Consider the following 8,664-nt stretch of genomic DNA (forward strand, 5'->3'; position numbering starts at 1 on the left):
TTACGTCACTCCGAAAGGTTTAGAATGTGATTCCATGAGTCGAGCATGCATTATATATATGTATCTATTTTACTTTACCGAGCCGCGCTATAGTCGGCCGGGTACGGCACATATTGTGCAACCACTGATCAGTTGGGTCTTACCGAGCTCCATGTGGCCGGGTACGATTCTACCGAGCCTTATGATGGCCGGGTACTTTTTTTTACTGAGCCTATTATGGCCGGGTACGATATGATGATGATGATGGCCATAGAGGTGAATGTTTTAAGGGTTTATGTATTTATACATATGTATCATGCATTTCATGTAAATAGCCCTCAGAGGTACTAAGATGTTACAGGTTGTATATTCTCTATCCTTGCTTACATTACTGATCGTATTTATGGTTCCCTGCCTTACACACTCAGTACTTTATTCGTATTGATGTCCTTTTATTTGTGGACGCTGCATGTCGTGCTGCAGGTCCTGATAGACAGGCAGGTGCAGCTCCCCCACTACAGTAGGCTGTACAGTTCAGCGGTGATTGGTGAGATCCCTTCTCCGGACTTGCCTTGGTCTTGGTATGCATTTTTGTTATAGACATTATGGGTATGTCGGGCCCTGTTCCGGCTATGTTGCAGCATTTACGTTCTTTTAAAGGCTCATAGATAGGTGTCGACTCATGTATAGTGTGGTATGCCTTGTCGGCTAGTTTTTGTTGTATAGTCTTTCATAGTAGCGTGGTAGCTCATACCTTATATGTAGTTTCTTGATTGTCTGGTCATCCCCTGATATGTATGTTCATGCCGTCATATTTTATTGCTGGTTGTCCATGATCCAGGTCCACCATTTAAATTGATCTCGTCAGCCCTAAAAGATAATAATGAAGGTTAGATGAAATGTACGTTGGTGCTCGGCAAGTGTGGTCGGGTGCTAGTCATGGCCCTCCAGTTTGGGTCGTGACAAAAGATGAAGCTGAATAGTCCATGCATGTTGCAACTCTCCTTAATGCACGAGCCTAAACCGCAAGTTATAATGCTCCTTAACCCACGAGCCTAAATTGCAAGTTATAACGCTCCTTAACGCACAAGCCTAAACTTCAAGTTATAACGCTCCTTAAGGCACGAGCCTAAACTACAAGTTATAGTGTTCCTCAATGCATGAGTCTAAACTACAAGTTATAATACTTCTTGGTACATGAGCATATATTGTATGTCACGAAGCTCCCCAATTTTGAACTAAATATTTTAGGCATAAAAGCTCTTCAAATTCGATCAAAGTCTTCAAGTTGTAAAGCTCTTTAAATTCGAGCAAGTGTTCAAGTCTCAAAACTCCTCAAATACGAGCAAAGACTCAAGTCGAAAGCTCTTCAAAGTCGAGAAAAGACTTCAAATCGCAAAGTTTTTCAAATTCGAGTCAAACTTTAAGACGTAAACCACTTCAAATTCGAGCAAAATCTTCAAGTTGTAAAGATATTCAAATCCGAGCAAAGTCTTCAAGTCGAAAGCTCTTCAAAGTCGAGAAAAGATTTCAAGTCGCAAAGCTTTTCAAATTCGAGCCAAACTTCAAGTTGCAAAGCTCTTTCAACTTTGAGCTAAATCTTTAAGTATGAAGCTCAACTGTGTACAACCCCAATAAAAAAAATTCCGCTAGGTTGAAAACCTCGAAAGGGGTGGCCTAGGCAAAAGTTAGGACATATAAAGAAAAAAAAAATTACCCATTCTGAACTACGGTATGACTTGATCCTCTTCATCGAGGTATGTAGGCAGCTGGTAACTAGGGATTCTAGTCTATTTTATACCCTTTTCTTGCTTGAGTTTTGAATTAAAAGTGTATACAAGTAATCCTGAAAGCTTACATGTTGTGCTTGTTTGCAGTGTTTGGTCAAAACGTGACAAGGAAGTCAAAACCAGCTCAAAAAGGAGTGAAACTTACACAAGTGCCAAGAACAAGTCAAAGCACCGCTACATCAATTAATCCACCGTGACTGCAATAGACCCACCGCGACCGTGTTTCTTTTATCGCGGTCCGCGGTGGCAAAGACCAGAGAATATGCAATCCGGGAATTTCAAGCTACATGGCCCGCGATTGATTTTACTTGGCCAGATTCAGAGAACAAGATTTTAAGCCAAAAAGGGCTTGACCGCAGTTCGCGGATGATTTTATGCAGCCGCGGTAGCTTCCCCGCGATCGCAGTCCATTTTTTGCGTTCCACGGTACCTCATTCAGTGGTATTTTTGTCCAGAAAATTTGGCCTTGTATAAATACTTATTTTGCAGATTTTTAGGTCATGGGATCTGTAGCTGAGCACGTGAACGCCGATTTTTAGCTTTTTGGAGTAATTTTGTAGCTAGTTAACATTGAATCTTTGAATCTTAGCTTATAATTATATTTTATGGGTTCTTCTTCATCTCAATATCTGAATTCTTCCATTATTATGAGTAGCTAAACCCATTAGCTAGGGTTGTAGCTCAACCCTAGTATGGTTATTTAATAGGTATTTTATTTTAGGGCTTAGATGTTTATGGGTGATTGTTATTTGGCTTGATTCATGCTTTATATGTTGAATTGGTGGTTGCAAACATTAATTTGTGCCTTTTTGACTTAGGCTCTTCTTGAGAAAGAGAGACTAAGTTTAGGAATTTCTGGCCAACAAAGAATTGGGGTGTATTTAAGAGATTGATAGCCCCAATTAAAGGGTTAAACCTAGAGAGAGTAATACCCGACTTGAGCCAACATTGCTTGCACAAATTGAACACCCAATAGGGCTTGAGAAAGCCAATTAGGGCAAGGTCACTCTTACTACCGAGAGGTGTAGAGTGAGTAGTTTCATGAATTGGCTATATCATGATCCCAGCTATACCATTATTGCCCTAAATACTAGATCCCATTAGATACTCATCTAGGAGTAAGTCACTTTCCTAGTGTCTTTTTACCTATTTAGAAAATCCTACAAAAATATCTGTTTAGCTCAATTTAGTGCATCATTAGTATTAGAATTAGAAGTAACAAACAAATAAGAATGATTGGAAGTGTAATCAAGAGCACTACACGCTGCTAGCTTAGATAGGAATCCAACTCCTAACATTGTATTAGCTTCCTGAGGATTCGATCCCGACCTTCTCGGGTAAAAGCTGCATCGATTGCTCTTGCCACTCTGTAGTAGTGTAGGGCTGAACTGCGATCACTTTTTGGAGCCATTTATGCGGAGCTAACAGTTTTGGCTATCTATCTAAATAGTTTTGTGTACTGTTTTTATTTTCTTCTGTGTTACTAATTTGTAAGAGATATTCAATATAGGTACAAAATGGCAGCAAACAATGATCCTCTTGGAAATGCTCTTCCGGGGGAGGAGGTTGATGACAATATTGATGACGAGGTATCCATAGTGATTCAAGTTCAAAGGAGAGGCAGCCAGGCTAATGATAATGTTCTAGACCCTCCCCCGCCACCTCCAAGAGTGGATCCTCGGGTGCTTCCAAACCAAGGATAGGCTAGTGCAATTGTCCCACCCCGGATCCGGGCAGGCAATTTCCAAATTACAAATGTGATGTTGACTTTGTTGGAGCAGCGAGGGTATTTCACATGTGCTCCCCATCAGAATGCTTACAAACATCTTAAAGGCTTCGTGGATACTAGTTGGAGACGCAAGCAAATAAATGTGTCATAGGATGCACTTCTGTTGAGATTATTTCCTTTTTCACTTAGAGGGAAAGCTTTAGACTGGCTTGAAAGGCTTCCCAACCATTCCATCACTACTTAGGATGAGTTGGCGGACAATTTTATAGCAAAGTGTTTCTCGCCGAGGCTATGGCGACTTTGAGAAATGAGATTTTGGCCTTCAAACAGGAACCTAATGAACCACTTCATGAGATCTAGGAGAGATATCAGACAATGGTGAAAGAGTGTCTGAACAATGACATGACCGAAGCAATGATTCAGCAGACATTCTACCGTGGTATTTACACAACCAATCAGTGAGTAGTGAACCAGCTAGCAGGGGAAAATTTTATGAACACACCTTATGATCAAGCGTGTGAGATATTGGATGAAATGGCAGATACTTCTTCAGCTTGGTAAAGTCGAGCCAATGTGCCACAGGGTGACCCCACTGTCATCCACCTGCAAAAAGAGCTCCATGATCATGGCTAGGCAATAGTAGAGTTAACTACCACAATGAACTAGTTGGCGAAAGCTCAATTGCAACAGGTTCAAGCACCCAGACAAGTAAATGTTATGGAAGGTATCAACATGTTGGTCAACAAGAGGTGACAAAGAGGTCAACAAGGTCAAGGTAGTCTGGATCAATATGACCAAGGTAGTGGTAGTTTCAATCAAGATGATGAGTATGATGACCAAAATGAAGAAGTTCAGTACGTGAACAATTATCAAGGACAAAGGAGCAATGCTCCTAACCAACAACAACAGTGGAGACCTCAAGGAAATTTGGGAATCAAAACCAATAGGGAAATAGCAACGGGGGGAACAACAATAACAATTGGGCAAATCATAACAACTAGGGCAACTGGAGTGGCAACAACAACCAAGGGGGTTGGAATAATGAAAATCAAGGGAATCAAGGTCAAGGCTTTCAAAGACCTCCAATGTACCAACAACCAAACAACCTACCTCCATTTCCTTCCCAAGGTCCTAGCTCGTCAAGCAATAAGATGGGAAGGATCGAGATGATGTTTGAATAAATGATGAAAAAGAACGCCGACTCTGATGCACAATTGGCATCCCACAATACTTTAATCCAAAATTTGGAGGTTCAACTTGGCCAGATTTCACAGTCTTTGAATACTCGCCCAAAGGGTGCTCTACCGAGTGATACGGTAGTAAACCCGAAGGGTGGGAACAAAACCGAGCATGCAATGGCGGTGATTACTAGAAGTGGTCGAGGTGGTGATGTGAATACCTCCAAGCAAAAGGAAATTGAGAGTTATGAGATTCAAGTGCAAGATGATGATGTTCTTTTAGTTGATAAGCAAGAAAGAGAAGAGAATGTGAATGCGGAAGTGACGATTGATGTTCATGATGATGAGGTGGAGACCCAAGATGACGTGAACCCATCTAGGGAACACGTAATTGGAAACGGTAGTGCCCAAGGCTAAGGCTCCCTTGCCAAGGCCACCTCCACCTTACCCTCAAAGGCTTACGAAGTAAATGAATGAGAACCAATTTAGAAAGTTTACTGACATGATGAAGAGCTTATCAATCAATGTTCCTTTGGTGGAAGCTCTTGAGCATATGCCGGGTTACGCCAAGTTTATAAAAGACTTGGTGACTAAAAAGAGATTCATGGATTGTGAGAACATCAAAATGACTCACCAAGTAAGTGTAATTGTGCACTCGATGGCTCTAAAGCTTGAAGATCTCGGCGCTTTCACCATCCCATGTACCATTGAGAGTGCTAATTTTGCAATAGCATTGTGCGATTTGGGTGCAAGTATCAATTTGATGCCTTACTCTATGTTCAAAACTTTGGGTATTGGGCAACCAAGGGCTACTTCAATGAGGTTGGAAATGGAGGATAGAACTATGAAGAGGCCGCTTGGTATTGTAGATGATGTTCTTGTTCGGGTGGACAAGTTCATTTTGCCCACTGATTTTGTGATCTTGGATTGTGAGGTTGATTACGAGGTTCTGATCATATTCAGAAGACCTTTCCTTGCAACTGGGAAGGCCTTAGTTGATGTGGAAGCAGGGGAACTCACTTTCCGAGTGGGTGATGACAAAATTGTCTTTCATGTGTGCAAGTCAATGAAGCATCCCAATAGTACCGAAGTGTGCTCTTTCGTGGATCTTGTCACGGCAGTGATAGTTGATGATACTAGTGCAATGATCAATGTGGAGGACCCTCTAGAAGTGTTATTGTTGAATCTTGATGTAAATGAGGATGAAGACCGGGTGGAGTGTGTCAATGCTTTACATGGAATGGGCTCTTACTCTTATGAGCCTTAGAAGCTCTCTTTGGATCTTGATAATAGGAAGAATCCACCAACAAAGCCCTCAATCAAGGAACCTCCCATGTTGTAGTTGAAGTCATTGCCTCCACACCTCAGGTATGAATTCTTAGGCTCTACTTCAACTTTGCCAGTTATTCTTTCTTATTGTCTTACTAACATGTAGGTAGATGTCACATTGGCGATGCTCCAAAAATGGAAGAAAGCAATTGGTTGGACTCTAGCTGATATCTAGGGGATAAGCCCCGCCTTTTGCAGGCACAAGATTATTCTTGAGAATGATGCCAAGCCCTCCGTGGAACATCAGAGGAGGTTGAATGAGGCTATGAAACAGGTTTTCAAAAAGGAGGTGATCAAGTGGTTGGATGCAGGGGTTGTATACCCCATTTCGGATAGCTCTTGGACTTCGCCGGTGCAATGTGTGCCGAAGAAGGGTAGTATGATTGTGGTTACCAATGCGCAAAATGAGTTGATTCCCACCAGGACTGTTACCGGATGGAGGGTGTGCATGGACTACCGCAAGATGAATATAGAGACCCGAAAGGATCACTTTCCATTGCATTTTCTTGACCAGATGCTAAATTGACTTGCTGGGCGTGCCTTCTACTGTATCCTGGATGGGTATTCTGGGTACAACCAGATTTTGATTGCTCTAGAAGATCAAGAGAAAACCACCTTCACGTGTCCGTATGGAACCTTTGCCTTTTCTAGGATGCCATTTGTGTTGTGTAATGCACCGGCTACATTCTAGCGATGTATGATGGCCATATTTACAGACATGGTGGAGGACATTTTAGAGGTGTTCATGGATGACTTCAGTGGCATGGGTGACTCATTTGATGAATTTTTGAAGAATCTTGACAAGGTATTGGCCCGGTGTGAAGAGACCAATCTTGTGCTCAACTGGGAGAAATGTCACTTTATGGTTGATAAAGGCATTGTCCTTGGTCATAAATCTCCAAAGATGGTATAGAAGTGGATAAAGCAAAGATAAATGTGATTGCAAGACTCCCTCCTCCCACCTCTGTCAAGGGAGTTAGGAGTTTTCTTGGCCATGCGGGGTTCTACCGAAAATTCATCAAAGACTTTTCTAAAGTAGTGAATCCTCTGTGCAAGTTATTAGAAAAAGATGCCAAGTTCGTGTTTAATGATAAATGCATGAAGGCGTTTGAACTTCTCAAGTACAAATTGACAACCACTCCCATTATTACTGTACCCAATTGGAGCTTACCTTTTGAGATCATGTGTGATGCAAGTGATGTTGCGGTCGGAGTGGTTTTGGGTCAAAGAGTGAACAATATGTTTCACCCGATGTATTATACAAGCAAAACAATGAATGATGCTCAAGTAAATTACACGGTGACGGAAAAAGAGTTGTTGCCTATTGTGTTCGCAATAGAGAAGTTTAGTCCTTATCTCATGGGTACCAAGGTGATAGTTCATACAGACCATGCCGCACTCCGCTACTTGATGATGAAGAAGGATTCCAAAGCTCAGTTGATGAGATGGGTATTATTTCTTCAAGAGCTTGATTTAGAGATTGTGGACCGAAATGGGTGTGAAAACCAAGTGGCAGACCACTTGTCCCGCTTAGAAGAGGAGGGGAGGACTCGTGATGGCCTCGAGATTAATGATTCATTTCCTAACAAGCTACTCCTCTCTGTGTTTGTGAATAGCATGCCTTGGTTTGCAGATGTTTCAAATTTTCTTGTGATTGATATTGTTCCGTGTGACCTCTCTTCTAACTAAAGGAAGAAGCTTAAACGGGATAGCTTGGACTACTACTGGGATGAGCCTTATTTGTTTAAGATTTGTAATGACGGGGTGATACGTCATTGTGTTCCAGAAGAGGAGCAGCTGAACATTTTGGATGCTTGTCATTCCTCCCCCTATGGTGGTCACCATGTGGGGCGAGGATAGCTTCAAAGGTGCTTAGATGTGGTTTTTACTAGCCTATATTATACAAGGATGCGAGTGAGCTTGTGAAGAGATATGATGAGTGTCAAAGAACTGGGGGGATCTCAAAGAAGGATGAAATGCCCCTTACTACAATTCTAGAGGTCGACATTTTTTATGTTTGGGGGATAGACTTCATGGGTCCGTTTGTAAGCTCTTGTGGTAACATATATATTCTTGTGGCCGTTGATTATGTTTCAAAGTGGGTTGAGGTTGTGGCTTTGCCCAACAACGAGGCGCAGAGTGTTATGGCCTTTCTTAAGAAGAGTATCTTTACTCGGTTTGGCACTCCTAGAGCAATCATTAGTGATGGAGGGTCTCATTTTTGCAATAAGGCATTTGACACTTTGCTTTCAAAGTATGGTGTCAATCACAAGGTTTCTACCCCTTACCATCCTCAAGCTAGTGGGCAAGTTGAAGTTTCCAACCGGAAGATCAAGAGTATATTGTCAAAGACGGTCAATGCAAATAGGACCAATTGGTCAAAGAAATTGGATGATGCTCTTTGGGCTTATAGGACTGCTTACAAGACTCTGATTGGTATGTCTCCGTACCGGTTGGTGTTCGGGTAATCTTTCCATCTACCGGTCAAGTTAGAGTACAAGGCCATCTGGGCTTTGAGGAAGTTAAATCTTGAATGGGATGTGGCAGCAAATCTTCGGGTGGAGCAGCTTAATGAGCTTGTTGAATTCCGATTTCATGCCTACTCCAGTTCGTCCTTGTATAAGAACAAGATGAAGTACCTTCATGACAAGTATGCTCG

The sequence above is a fragment of the Nicotiana sylvestris genome, chromosome 11 (assembly GCF_000393655.2).
Source record: "Nicotiana sylvestris chromosome 11, ASM39365v2, whole genome shotgun sequence".
NCBI classification, from domain to species: Eukaryota; Viridiplantae; Streptophyta; class Magnoliopsida; order Solanales; family Solanaceae; genus Nicotiana; species Nicotiana sylvestris.